General features: G+C 39.9%; 1 protein-coding gene across 4 annotated transcripts in view; it reads left to right on the top strand.

The window, feature by feature from the left end:
- Positions 1-15,395, top strand: part of LOC111146134 (nuclear receptor subfamily 6 group A member 1) — a 231,703-nt gene that overhangs the window by 175,352 nt on the left and 40,956 nt on the right. The gene's annotated exons all lie outside the window — the stretch shown is intronic.

Genomic DNA, 15,395 nt, shown 5'->3' with positions numbered 1-15,395 from the left:
TAATCTCAGGAAACAAACTGAGGGTTGCTGGGGGGTATAGGGGGGAGGGATAGGGTGGCTGGGTTATGGACATTGAGGAAGGTATGTGCTATGGTGAGTGCTGTGAAAGTGTAGGAGAGATAATTCACAGACCTGTACCCCTGGAGCAAATAATGTATTATATGTTAATTAAAAAAAAAAAAAAAAGGAAATGTCCTCGGAGGTACTCCACATGTGGCCTCTGGAAATGGATTTTTATAGTGGTATGTGCAGTAGTGGAGAATTCTTATGATTTTCACTTATTTCCGTGTAAATTCTATGTTTTCAGATGAAATTTTGAGAGTACTCATTCCTAATTTCAAGGACTTCATTTCAGATGGTGGTGACCTATGAAACTGAGTGGAGTCAGTAGTGCTTAGAAGAATGAGCAGCTGATCAGGGGAGTTAGAACCAGTAATCCAGTTGAAATTGTTTTAAATACCCTTTGTTTTAAATACCTTTTAGCTAGGCAAGTTCCAAATTGCCGTAGTTGTGGGTGTAATTTTGGCCAAGTAAGCAGCTGTACTCTCCATTTCCTATATCTGGCCTTCATCACAGTCTGAAAAGCAGGTTTTGATAAAAATCAGTTCCAATTGTAATTTGCGTAACCTGAGCCCTTGGAATGAGTAAAATGTCCTTCTTGGAGTGGGGGAGGTATTTGTGTAACAGTAGGGCTGAAAGGAGAGATGAGCGCAAGAGAAATTTTTGTAACAGGCTTTCTTCTATATTTGGCCAAATTAAAGTAGAACTAGTTGCTATATGGTGGTACTAAGTGATCGCGCACAGGATGCTAAGAATACATCTAGTTAGTTCTTCGTCTCATAGATTTTGTTGTGATTCCTGTTGTTTCTTTGGTTTGGGGAAAAAAGGGCAGCAGTAACACTGGGGCTCAATTTTGATATATACCGTCCTCGTCTTCCTGCACCCTACCTCTGTAGGAGGTGATCTGGTTTAATGGGAGGTCTTTGGAAAAGTAGTAAGGTTGAGACAGCTCCATCACTTTGACTCACTTTGGGACCTTGGGCGAATCACTTTACTTTTCTGGCCATGGCCAGGTAATTTACCTTTGTCTTTTTTTTTTCTTTTTAATTTTGTTTTTTGCCTTCATTTTTTTTCCTTCTTCTTTTTTCTTTTATTAAAGATTTTTTTTAAATTCTTGTATTAAAGATTTTTATTTATTCATTTGAGAGATACGGGGGAGAAGCAGAATCCCTGCTGAGCAGGGAGCCCAACATGGGTCACAGTCCCAAGACCTGGTGATAATGACCCAAGCCAAAGGCTGACGCTTAACCATCTGAGCCACCCAGATGCCCCTTTTTTTCTTAATGAAAATAAAATACATAAGAAAAATTTAAATGTTAAACTTTTTTTTCTTTTCATGCAGGTTTTTATTTTGAACATATGTCTGAATTATATATAGTTCATTCTTCTCTTAAAAGTCTTTGTTCTTTTGGTACCTGGCTGGCTCAGTCACTGGAGCATGTGACTCTTGATCTCAGGGTTGTAAGTTTGATCCCCAGGTTGAGTGTAGAGATTACTTAGAAATAAAATCTGAGGGCGCCTGGGTGGCTCAGTGGGTTAAAGCCTCTGCCTTCGGCTCAGATCATGATCTCAGGATCCTGGGATTGAACCCTGCATCGGGCTCTCTCCTCAGCAGGGAGCCTGCTTCCTCCTCTCTCTCTGCCTCTCTGTCTACTTGTGATCTCTGTCTGTCAAATGAATAAATAAAATCTTAAAATATATATATATTTAAAAATTTTTTAAAAATTAAATTAAAAAAAAAATCTGAGGGCTCAGTTATTTAAGTATCTGCCTTGCCCTGAGGTTATCTATCACCCTGGGTCCTGGGATCGAGCCCCATGTTGGCCTCTTGCTCAATGGGGAGCCGGCTTCTCCCTCTCCCACTGCATCTCCCCCGCTTGTTCTCTCTCTGTGCACCAGCTCTCTCTCTCAAAGAGGTAAATAAAGTCTTAAAAAAAAATTTTTTTTAATCTTTAAAAAAAAAAAAGCCTTGTTCTTATGTTTATCTTCTTTAAATACAAATGAATCTCCCCTAGTTAAAAAAAAAAAATAAGCATCTGCTTAAAAGCTGTTGCTTCTTCCTGCAGTGTTTTTCTATTACTTTTAAATGGAGTGACAACTACTCAATAAAATGCTGCTTATTTTATTTCTTTACCACTCAACAATTTTTTTTAAGATTTTATTTTTTAAGTAATCTTAAGTAATAAATAAAAAATTTTATTTTTTAAGTAATCTTAAGTAATCTTTTAAGTAATTCAAGCCTCTACATGCATTGTGAGGCTTGAATTTACAACCCTGAGATCAAGAGTTACGTGCTCTTCTGACTTAGCCAGACAGGCGCCCCACCGCTCACCTGTTTTTTAACTCAGTATGATTTTTGTTCTAATCATTTACTGAAAATGTTATTAGTGGTGACCTTTTGAGCCTACTTCTTCGCATCTTTTGACCTGCGTTGCATTTGAAAGTACTCTCTTCTTTATAAAACCCTTTTGTTATCTTTCTCTTAATCATGGATTTATATTCCACCTATATCTTCTTTGATCATCAAGTCATCTCACTTTCCTTCCCTAACTTCTTACCTCCCCCTCTGTCTCACAGAGTTCTAATCTGTTGTCAGAGCTTCAATTCCTCCATGTGTTGACTCCCTATTTTCATCCTTGTTTGAATTATTGTCCTCTAAATAACTGCCTTTGGAATACTTCTGCTTGACTCTTGAACTAAAGAGAGGATGATTTTGTCCCTCACACAGCTTTAATTTTCCCCTCTTCTTTTAGTGATACCACATTTCTTACAGCCACCTTGGTGTAGAACCTCAAGTTCATTTGTGACCCTTTCCCTATTCCTGTAACCCAGATCCCATGCCATTCACCTTGTTGCAACCTGCACATCACGGTATTTTAACAACACCCAGGCGCCCCCTGAAGTTTACTGATGATGGTAGATAGTCTCCTCTATGAAATGCTTGTTCAGGCTTCTTGCCTAATTTTCTACTGGTTTGCATTTCTCTTAATGTTGTATAGGAGTTGTACATATTTTGAATATGAGTTCTTTGTAAGTTGTATGTATTGCATATATCTTCTTGCACACTGTGGCTTGCCTTTTCACTCTCTGAACATTCTTCATTTTAATGTAGTCAATTTTTTTTTTAAGTTTTCCTTTATGATTAGTACTTTTTGTGGACTGTTTTAAAAATCTCTTCCTTGGGGCGCCTGGGTGGCTCAGTGGGTTAAGCCGCTGCCTTCGGCTCAGGTCATGATCTCAGGGTTCTGGGATTGAGTCCCGCGTCGGGCTCTCTGCTCAGCAGGGAGCCTGCTTCCCTCTCTCTCTCTCTCTGCCTGCCTCTCTCTCTCTCTCTCTCTCTCTCTCTCTCTGCCTGCCTCTGTCTACTGTGATCTCTCTCTGTCAAATAAATAAATAAAATCTTTAAAAAAAAAATGTTAAAAATCTCTTCCTTGGGGCACCTGGGTGGCTCAGTGGGTTAAAGCCTCTGCCTTTGGCTCAGATCATGATCTCAGGGTCCTGGGATCGAACCCTGCATCGGGCTCTCTGCTCAGCAGGGAGCCTGCTTCCTCCTCTCTCTCTGCCTGCCTCTCTGCCTGCTTGTCATCTGTCAAATTAAAAAAAAAAAAAAAAATCTTTGAAAAAAAATCTCTTCCTAACCCAAGATCATAAAGATTTTTTTATTATCTTTTGAGAGGTATATTATTTTGCTTTTGGTATTTGGGTCTTCTGTCTACTTGGGATTAAGTATTTTGCATGGTGCGAGGTAGGGTCAAGTTAAGTTTCTTTCCTTATAGATATCTAATTGTCCCAACACTGTTCACTGAAAAGACTTGTCTTTTCCTCACTGCTCTGCAGTACCATCTTTGTCATAAATTAAATATCCATAATATGCCTAGTTATGTTGCAGAATGGTATGTTTTCATTCTGTTCCTTTGGTCTGTTTGTCTATCCCTAAGCCAATAAAACATATTTTAATTCCCATAGCTTTAAAGTGAATATTGATGTATGGTAAAGTTTTGTTTTTCTTAAATCCTGTGCTGTTTTTGTTCTTTTGCATTTCCCACATATATTTTACAGTTAGCTCAAGTTATACATGAACATACATAGTTGGGATTTCATTTTATCTATTAATCTTTACAGTAATAACTTGCAATCTGTGAACATAGTCTTCCTCTCCACTTACTGAAATCTCCCTTCATTTATGTTAGAAATATATTTTTTTTTTAAGATTTTATTTATTTATTTGTCAGAGAGAGAGAGAGAGGAAGAGAGAGCAAGCACAGGCAGACAAAGAATGGCAGGCAGAGGCAGAGGGAGAAGCAGGCTCCCTGCGGAGCAAGGAGCCCGATGTGGGACTCGATCCCAGGACGCTGGGATCATGACCTGAGCTGAAGGCAGCTGCTTAACCAACTGAGCCACCCAGGCATCCCCATATGTTAGAAATATTTTATATTAATTGTTTTATAGTTTCTCCATAGAGATCTTACATATCTTTATTGGATTGCATCCTATTTTTTAATACTGTTTTAAGTGGCATCTTTTAAAAATTTCATCTCTTGGGGCGCCTGGGTGGCTCAGTGGGTTAAAGCCTCTGCCTTCGGCTCAGGTCATGATCTCGGGGTCCTGGGATCGAGCCCCGCATCGGGCTCTCTGCTCGGCGGGGAGCCTGCTTCCTCCTCTCTCTCTGCCTGCCTCTCTGCCTGCTTGTGATCTCTCTCTCTGTCAAGTAAATAAATAAAATCTTTTAAAAAAAAATAAATAAAAATAAAAATTTCATCTCTTTGTGGATGGTATAGAAATATGGTTAGTTTGTGTATATTTCTTATTTCACTGTGCATTCTAGAACCTCCAGTACTTCCACTGTGGAATGAAGGTGTTGGCAATGGACCATCCTTGTCTTACTTCCAGTCTGAAAAGAAAAACCTTTTGTAAGCATTTCACCATCAAGTATGATATTTGGAATAGGTTTCTTTAGATAACCTTTATTATATTAGACAAGTTTTTAGTCCTAGTTTGCTAAGAGTTGAACAATAATAATGTTGAAATCTATCAAAGACTTTTTTTCTTTTTAAAGATTTTATTTTATTTGACGAGAGAGAGACCGCGAGAGAGGGAACACAAACAGGGAGTGGGAGAGGGAGAAGCATGCTTCCTACAGAGTAGGAGCCAGAGGCGGGGCTCGATCCCAGGACCCTGGGATCATGACCCAAGCCGAAGGCAGACGCTTAACGAATGAGCCACCTAGGCACCACTATCAAAGACGTTTTTATTTTTATTTATTTATTTTTAAAGGTTTTACTTATTTATTTGACAGAGAGGGATCACAAGGAGGCAGAGAGGCAGGCAGAGAGCGAGAGGAAGGGAAGCAGGCTCCCTGCTGAGCAGAGAGCCCAATGTGGGGCTCGATCCCAGGACCCCGAGATCACGACCTGAGCTGAAGGCAGAAGCTTAACCCACTGAGCCACCCAGGCGCCCTCAAAGACTTTTTTAAATTAAAGTACTATTTAATGCTTTTATTTAAGATATTTTTAAAAAGATTTTATTTATTTATTTGACGGAGAGAGAGCACAACCAGGCAGGGTAGCAGGCAGAGGGAGAGGGAGAAGCACGCTCTCTTTTGAGCAGGGAGCCCAATACAGGGCTTGATCCCAGGACACTGGGATCATGACCTGAGCCAAAGGCAGCCACTTCACCTACTGAGCCACCCAGGTGTCCCTAAGATGTTTTTTTTTAATCAAAGTACTCCAAAATGTTTCATAAAGTTGCAAATTTATTTATTTATTTGTCAGAGAGAGAGAGAGAGAGAGAGCGAGCACTAGTGCACAAGAAGGCAGAGAGGCAGGCAGAGGCAGAGAAAGAAGCAGGCTCCCTGCCGAGCAAGGAGCCCGATGCGGGACTCGATCCCAGGAACCTGGGATCATGACCCGAGCCCAAGGCAGCAGCTTAACCCACTGAGCCACCCAGGCGTCCCTAATGTTGCAAATTTTTATCAGGTTCTAATCTTAACAGAAAATTTATCTTTAACAACAGGAGCACAACTAACATCGATTGTGTGTTTACTATACATTAGGCATTGTATTCAGCAGTATAGTTTATGTGAAAGGTCTCTGATTCTGATGCAAGATTGTGTGCTTAGAATCCTGGCTCCCCTGCTTGGAGCACTCTGGGCATATTTCTTATTCGGTGTGTCTCAGTTTTTTTCATCTGCAAAATAGAGATAATAGTAGTATTTACTACATAGAATTGTGAGGAAAGAGTGAATTATGTGTGATACATAAAGAACAGAACTGGTTGCATAGCACCACGGTACATGTTGTTATCATTGTAACCTATATCATTTATTCTCTAGTAAGTCCATGAAGTGAATGGTACGGTTATCTCTGTTTTTCAGTTGATAGCGAGACTGAGGCATGTGCCCACAGTTACAGAGGTAGGAAGTGGCAGTGCTGGAATCCACACTCACTGTGTCTTAACTACCAAGCCAATGTATTTCAGACTTTTTACACTTTTCCATTCATTTATTCAACAAAATGAGCATCTTCTCTGTAGCATTCATGGTGCCAGATGTTACTTTTAATGTCTGTGATTGAGACTTAACCTGCAATGTAGCTTTGGTTAGGTATAAGTAAGAGGTCCTGCTACTTTTATAAAACAAGAACCTAACTATTGTAAAATTCTGTTCAGATTGATGAACAGATTAGTTCATGAATGTTTTTGTTCTCATTTACTTACTGTTCATGATAAATGATGTAGAGATGGGAACATCCATTTATTTGAGCAGACGCTTGTCAGTGGTGCTCTGAAGAGATGTTCTGGGGCTCTCTACCTGATTCAGATTGTCATCTGTTTTTCTACACCAACTATGTCAGCTGCTTTATTCGTCATTTTCATTATTTCATTTGAATTTGACCTAGCTGCCTCAAAAAATTAATCTGTGTCCATAGAGACCCCAAATGAGCTCTGCATTTACCCTTATCAATCTCAGAAAGAGTGTTAAAATTTGAAGAAATGAAACTTAATATGATAGTTCCTGTTACCTCCACTAGAATAATTACTGGTTTAAAAAAAATTCTTGGGGCGCCTAGGTGGCTCGGCCTAAGTGGTTAAGCGTCTGCCTTCAGCTCGGGTCATGATCCTGGACTGCCAGGATAAAGCCCCCGCTCTGGCTCCCTGCTCAGCAGGGGGTCCTCTTCTCCCTCTGCCCTCACCTGCTCATGCTCTCTCTCTCTTTCTCCCAAGTAAATAAATAAAATCTTTTTAAAAAATTCTTAAGATTATACCTAAGGTTTGGGAAACTAGCAACGACAAGCATGTTATGTTTTTTCTAATATTGCTTTGTATGGTTACATTTATTTATCATGAATAACCAGCAGGCTCCTTTTAGAACATTGCACAGGAACAAAATTGTGGGCATATAAGGACTGTTTTACATATAGAGGAGTAGGACATAACCTGATAATATATCTGTGGATATTTCCGTGTAACTCATCTTGATAGTCTTACTACAGTTTAATGAACTGTATTGGCTGCTTTAGAAAGGAATGAGATTCTTCTCAGCAGAAACCCAAGTTGGAGAACGGTTTTTCAGCTCCATTTAAGCAGGACTTTATAAACTGTAGGCAGTCTGTTAATCCTTGATTCTTAAAACAGTTGTATCCCCATTTTATAGACTAGAAACTGAGGTACCTCTGAAAGGGTTAAGAAACTTTCCAAGGTGGGGCGCCTGGGTGGCTCAGTGGGTTAAGCCTCTGCCTTCACCTCAGGTCATGATCTCAGGGTCCTGGGATGGAGCCCCCATCGAACTCTCTGCTCAGCAGGGAGCCTGCTTCCCTTCCTCTCTCTGCCTGCCTCTCTGCCTACTTGTGATCTCTCTCTGTGTGTCAAATAAATCAATAAAATCTTAAAAAAAAAAAAAAGGAAGAAAGAAAGAAAGAAAGAAACTTTCCAAGGTAACACAGCTGGCAATTGACAGCCTAGATTTGAGCCTAAGAGCCCAAGTTCTTAGTCTCTTATGTTCTACTGCCTATGTTCAAGAGACTTAGAGAGCTGACAGTTGTCTCTTTCCTTTCCATCCCTGGGTTGAGATTTACCTTGCCATAGACCCTGAGATAAACTCGACCTTCCTGTCCAACCCCATTCTCTCTTTTTTTTTTTTCAACCCCATTCTCTTGACTGCCAGGCTGATCTATTTATTCACCTTATATCAGCCTTTTCATTTAAATTTAAAAGTTTAAAGTTCTTAAAAAACTGTCTTAGTTTCTACCCTCCTCTCTTTTACTCTTGGGGACAGGAGCAAGAGAAAGATTCCAATAGTTTTTATTTTTAATGTTTGATTTTTTTCCCTTAATACATCAATTTTCAGAATAATGAATTGGTGTCCTAGCAACCTCCATGGTAACTATTGAGATTTTTCTTTTGAATATTATTGTGAATGCATTGATTTTTATATTCAAGGTGTTTTAATCCATTGCTATCATTATTCTTTTTGATGCATAGGGTGCTCCATTTTAGGCCAGTGGGAGGATTTTTATGTTGTTTCCTATATCCTATTTTGTAATTTGACAAAGAGATACCACAGGTAGGCAGAGAGGCAGACAGAGAGAGAAGGGGAAGCAGGCTCCCCGCTGAACAGAGAGCCCGGATGCCGATGCGTGATCCCAGGACTTTGAGATCATGACCTCAGCTGAAGGCAGATACCTAACCGACTGAACAACCCAGGCACCCTGTTGTTTCCTGTATCCTTTTCTTTCTTTTTTCTTTTTTTTTTTTTTAAGATTTTTATTTATTTATTTAACAGAACGATCACAAGTAGGCAGAGAGGGAGGCAGAGAGAGAGGAGGAAGCAGGCTCCCAGCTGAGCAGAGCACCCGATGCGGGGCTTGATCCCAGAACCCTGGGATCATGACCTGAGCTGAAGGCAGAGGCTTTAACCCACTGAGCCACCCAGGCACCCCTCCTGTATCCTTTTGACATGACCCCGTTATTGGTCTTAGGTAGCACAACAACATTCAAACCTGGAATCAAACATTTCTCCAAGAAGTCTGGGCTAATGTTTGTAGAAAGTGGTATTTTCAAAGTTCACTATCTGAGCCCTTCTGGTACTGCTGATCAAGATAAACGTTCAGTTTCTCCGATAAATGAGTAAGTCTTCACTCTCCTACAGTATTTTTTACCCATTGCTATTTTTGCAGATAGCAAACTACTTGTTCACGGTTTCAAATACCTGTCACTTTTCAAGTCCTCACTTTTCATCAGCTCCTCTGTCTCTTACTGACTTCTGAGTGCTACAGTTACTATGATCCATAATCTCCAATTTGAAGTACTTATTTGCTCGATTTTCTTTCCATTGTATTTTAGGTAGAATAATACAGATTAATGACACGGAATTAAAAGATTAACAGTGCTGAATTAAGAATGGTTATGAACATTTCCTTTGTGTTGTCTCACTCATCAGAATGCTGTAGACGCTGTATGAGATTTCAGTGAGTTCTAGGACACAGTCATTCATGATGTCCTTATGAGTAAGATAGAGAAATGTCAGCTGGACTAGAGTGTATACTCTAATTAAGAGACAGAGCTAACTGAGCATCCATTTCCAGAATGTTAACGGTTAAGTCAGATTGGAAAAGAGGCTCTAACAAAGGCCACATTCTGTATTGTTTTAAGGATAAAAAGGAAAATAATCTAATACCGTACATGGAGAAAAGAAGGATATGGGAGAAATAATGAGTGGACTGGATCCCTAAAGATTCAGCAGGCCATGCAGAATTTATTATATAAAGATATATAAATATATGAATTATTATTTATAATAATTTATTATATAAATTATATGATTATATAATACATGACATTATATATAATCATATTTTATTAAATAAATTATTATATAAAGATATATAAATTAAAAATATGTGTTTATGACATACATAATTTTTTTTTTAAAGATTTTATTTATTTATTTGACAAAGATCACAAGTAGGCAGAGAGGCAGGCAGAGAGAGAGGAGGAAGCAGGCTCCCCGCTGAGCAGAGAGCCCGATGCGGGGCTCGATCCCAGGACCCTGAGATCATGACCCGAGCCGAAGGCAGAGGCTTAACCCACTGAGCCACCCAGGCGCCCCAAGACATACAGAATTTATAAAGATTCTTTATAAAGATAAAATTAATCAAGGACAAATACAAAGTCCTACCTTCGGGTTCAACATTTACCTTCTTAAGAATGGAGTAAGAGAGACATGGGTTGAGGCCCCTGGCTGGCTCAGTTGGTAAAGCATATGCCTCTTAATCTCAGGGTCGTAAATTTGAGCCCCATGTTGGATGTAGAAATTACTTTAAAGATGAAAAATATTTAAAAAAAAAAAAAAGAGAGAGAGAGAACTTCATGGGTTAATAGTATATGTAATAAATGCTCCAAGTTTTAGATGTCTATGAATCAAATATGAATTAAGTGTGTGGAAATAAGAGGTTTGGAATTCAAATTCCAGTACTACCGCTGACTGGTCGTGTAACCAAGATTAAAGTTCTTTACCTCGTTAAGCTTCAGTTTGCCCATTATAAAATGTGTGGCATTTTTATAGTACCAGTAATTATAAAATATTGTTTGTTTACTGGTATTGATAGCTGAAGAAACATAAACAAAGCTAATGGAATCTTAAATTATATTAAGAACCCCCCCACCCCCCACCCCCCAACCCCCATTCAGTTCTGGATACTTCAAGAAATTTTGATACTACTATATGATTCATTAAGAAATAGGAGAAGAAAAAATTTATAGTTGGGAACCCCAGTTAGCTTTAAATTTCTGAATGTTTGGTATATGAACTAGGTTGGATTATACATTTTTTAAAAATTTATTTATTTATTTGACAGAGATCACAAGTAGGCTGAGAGGCAGGCAGAGAGAGAAGAGGAAGAGAGCCAGAGGAAGAGGCTGAGCAGAGAGCCCGATGCGGGGCTCAATCCCAGGACCCTGGGATCATGACCCGAGCTGAAGGCAGAGGCTTTAACCCACTGAGCCACCCAGGTGCCCGGATTATACATTTATTTTTTGCCCATAAGCACATAACTCAGGCCAGTCGGGAAAGCTTCAGGTTAACAGACTTTGGCTCAGTGTAAGAAAAAGCTTCTGAGGGGCGCCTGGGTGGCTCAGTGGGTTAAGCCGCTGCCTTCGGCTCAGGTCGTGATCTCGGAGTCCTGGGATCGAGCCCCGCATCGGGCTCTCTGCTCTCTAGGGGAGCCTGCTTCCTCCTCTCTCTCTGCCTGCCTCTCTGCCTGCTTGTGATCTCTCTGTCAAATAAATAAATAAAATCTTAAAAAAAAAAAAAAAAAAAAGCTTCTGAATCATTAAAACTGTCTAAAATGAAATGAATGGAATGAAGTACCTTACTGAGTCACTAAAGATGTATAAATCGAGTGCGGGGCAACCCCTTGTTTTGGGATAGCCTAGAGAGAATTCATGCCTTGGGTAAAGGTCTGCTCAAGGCAATTTCTAAGGTACTTTTTAACTCTAAGATTCCAGGTTTCTGTAATTTGGGGATAATGATAACTCTCAGTTACTGTGATGAATAAGTAAGGCCGTCCATGTAAGAAGTTCTTGAGTGTTGCATGGGACACAGTTAGTACTCACTAAATGTTCTTTGTGGTAGCTGTAAGAATAATCCTCGCCCTGGCCTGGTACAAGCGAGATAATGAATACAAACATGCTTTAAGGGTCCTTCAAGTCCTTTACAAGAATAGGAGATGCGGAAATCCGTATCTGACATCTGGCAGGGCACCACTGGGACATTCTGCTTCAATTTATTCACTTACAAAGGGCTTGACTTTTTAACTACTTTCCCAAGTAGGGAAGGGCCTGACTTACCTGCATGTAGTATAGATAGGTTTGGCCACAGAATGTGATGATTAGGTTCACACACTTTGGGGGTTCCAGCCCAGCTTCCACTGGGAAGTGGTATCACCTCATAAGCTTCAGTTTCCTCTTCTGGTAAGTAAGGGTACTTATTTTTTATGATTCACCACAATAACGTGTTAAGTGCTTGTCACAGAACCTGGTACCCAAGTGGTCAGTTAGCAGTAGTTTCTCTTGTTTTTATGATCCTTTCCCACATGCTGTGAGGGAAGTTTGTAAAATGCTTCTTTGAGAGGCTTCACGGTTGATTGGGAGAGGGCCTTTCTCCTATACCTTTGAGAGACTTCTTTCTGAATTAGTTCCTGGTTTGTGGTGTAGACCAGTGCTCTTTACAGAAACAGAAAATGGCAGTAAGAATAGCTGTGGAAGAGAAGCAGTCATAGGACCCAAAGGGAATCCGATCTGTGACCATCGGTGGAGAGAGTCCCACCGCATCTCTGATCTCATTGTGGCCTTTTAAGTGCTCATGAAAAGATCAAGCAGTGTTATAAGACACAAGCAGATTCTTTTTTTTTTTTTTTTAAGATTTTATTTATTTATTTGACAGACAGAGATCACAAGTAGGCAGAGAGGCAGGCAGAGAGAGAGGAGGAAGCAGGCTCCCTGATGAGCAGAGAGCCCAATGCAGGGCTCAATCCCAGGACCTTGAGATCATGACCTGAGGTGAAGGCAGAGGCTTAACCCACTGAGCCACCCAGGTGGCCCCACAAGCAGATTCTTAATAGTTCTGTATTAGATTGTTGTCCAGGGGGCCCTTTGCCCTGGAACCAGATGCTGCACAGAATGCCATACGAATGCTTTCTGAAGAGGTTACTAAACTCCAGTTCTGATATCGGCAGACTAGGGTCAGCCACTTCCTAAACAGACAGGTTCCTTAACTTTTTTTGAGATCTCCGTTTTCTCAGTTACAAAAATGGTAATAGCCGTTGTATCCACCTTTGGGATTATGAGAATTATGTGACACAACACAAAGCACGGTACTTAGTTATGGTTGGTACTCAGTGAGGTCATAGCTCTGAAGAAAGAGAAAAAGGGATTGTGTGGTTCTTCTAGATACTGATTTTTAATTCTATTCTAGTAGACTTCTGGTGTATATTTCAATGGGTATATATGTATGATATGTATCCTATATATGGTAGAATGTGAGATATACGTGTATGTGTGTGTGTGTATAGAAAGGTTATATATAATATTGAAGGTTTGAATTTTAAATGAGAAAATTTAAATTCTTTATATCTAATCTAGATTAGATTTTCTTTTTCACAACATTCCATGTTTGTTCTATTTCTAAGCCCTTTCAGCATCTCAAGCCCAGCACTCTAGGAAATCCCATCCCACACAGAGTACTATTGCTATGCCATTTATTTTGCCTGTTTGGCCTTTCCTGATTTAGTTTTTTAATTCTCTATTATAACTTTGCTCTAATGTTACCTTGAGTTTCCTTTGCATTTCTTTTCTTTTTTAGTTTGTTTATTTTTTATTTTATTTTATTTTTAAAGATTTTATTTATTTATTTGACAGAGAGAGATCACAAGTAGACGGAGAGGCAGGCAGAGAGAGAGAGAGAGAGGAGGAAGCAGGCTTCTTGCTGAGCAGAGAGCCCGATGCAGGACTCGATCCCAGGACCCTGAGATCATGACCTGAGCCGAAGGCAGCGGCTTAACCCACTGAGCCACCCAGGCGCCCCATAGTTTGTTTATTTTTCCTTTGCATTTTTAAAAGGAAAGGAAAAAGAATGGTTATTACACCAGGGCCATTTTTATATTTTAACCAAATTTCTTTTAGTTGCAAATAACAAAAACTCATTTAAGTTAGCTCCAGAGAGAAAAAAGAAAAGAAGGTAATGTGTTACAAGACATAGGAAGTCAGTTTGTCATGGCATGCCGATTCACCCATAGTTAGCAAGTTCATCCAAGACTTAGAAAGGCTTGGAGGGGCGCCTGGGTGGCTCAGTGGGTTAAGCTGAAGCTCTGCCTTCAGCTCAGATCATGATCTCAGGGTCCTGGGATCGAGCCCCGCATCAGGCTCTCTGCTTAGCAGGGAGCCTGCTTCCTCCTCTCTCTCTCTCTCTCTGCCTGCCTCTCTGCCTACTTGTGATCTCTGTCTGTCAAATAAATAAATAAAATCTTTTAAAAAAAGAAGAAGAAGAAGAAAGGCTTGGAAAGGTCTATAACTAGGAAATACAGAGTCCTCAAGAACCTAGGCGATTCCTCTTTCCACATGTATCTTTCTCTGTTTCCCTAGTATCTGCTTCTCTTTGCATACCTGCTATTTGCTGTGTGACTTTGGGCAAGGGCCTTAATATATGCCTGTTTACCTGTATGATAAAGATATTGTGTATTAGTTTCCTGTGCTGCTGTTAAAAAATGCCACAAATTTGTTCTCCCACAGTTCTGGAACCGGAAATTCAAAAGTCATGAGTATCACTGGGTGAAGAGGAAGATGGGCAGAGCCACACTTCCTCCAGAGGCTCTAGGGGAGAATTCATTCCTTGCTTCATCCAGTTTGTAGTGGAAGCCATTCCTTGGCTTTGGCTACCTTCTGCCTGTTTTCACATTACATTCTCCTGTGTGTGTACATGTGTGCGTGCATGCACATGTGTGTGTTCTCTTCTGTTTATATCAAATCTCCCTCTTTCTCTTGTAAAGACATGTGTGATTACAAGTAGGGCCCACCTTTATAATCCAGAATAATCTCCCAGTTCAAGATCCTTAATTTGATCACATCTGCAAAGATCCTTTTACCTTACAAGATAAAACTTACAGTTTTCAGGGATTGGGACCTGATATATTTGGGTGGCCATTATCCAACCTACTACAACTAGGGATCATAAAGACATCTCAAAGTTGGCATATAATAAACGTTGCCTAAATGGTAGTCTCCTTGCTTCTCTACATCTCTCCTATGTATACTACCATGCTCCTCCTGTAACATTGCTTTCAAATGCTTTTCTTTTCAGGAATGTTATTATCACATCAAGCATGGACCTGTTAGGCTAACAATGATAATGAAAATAATAGCTGTCATTTATTAAGTGCCCATTGTAGCCCAAGCATTGTGCTGCATACTTTATGTATGGAGGTACCATTATAATCCCCATTTTACAGATGAGAGAAACTAGATTCAGAGAGGTGAAGTAACTTAATTTGCCCAAGGTCAGTCAGCTGGTAGCTGTCAGAACAGGGGTTTAAGTAAGGATTTCTCAAACTCTTAGGCCTGTGTTCTTAATCATTATATCTTGCCTATTACTCAGGAACGTGGTTCAGATCTCTGGTTTCTTGCCTTGGCCTCTGATCAAAACCTTTTCTTGGAGATTTCTTGTACCTGCTGGCAAGATCTGACATCACAGATCTGCATTTTTTTGTCATATGCCTGTTATTTGGCAATTGCTTGATCCTGAGTAAGTGGAATTTAAGGGAAGAGGAAGTTAGTTATATTCCAGC

The sequence above is a fragment of the Enhydra lutris genome, unplaced genomic scaffold, assembly GCF_002288905.1.
Source record: "Enhydra lutris kenyoni isolate GAN:26980312 unplaced genomic scaffold, ASM228890v2 scaffoldscaffold13, whole genome shotgun sequence".
Taxonomy (NCBI): Eukaryota; Metazoa; Chordata; class Mammalia; order Carnivora; family Mustelidae; genus Enhydra; species Enhydra lutris.
This window is presented reverse-complemented; position numbering and strand designations above follow the sequence as displayed.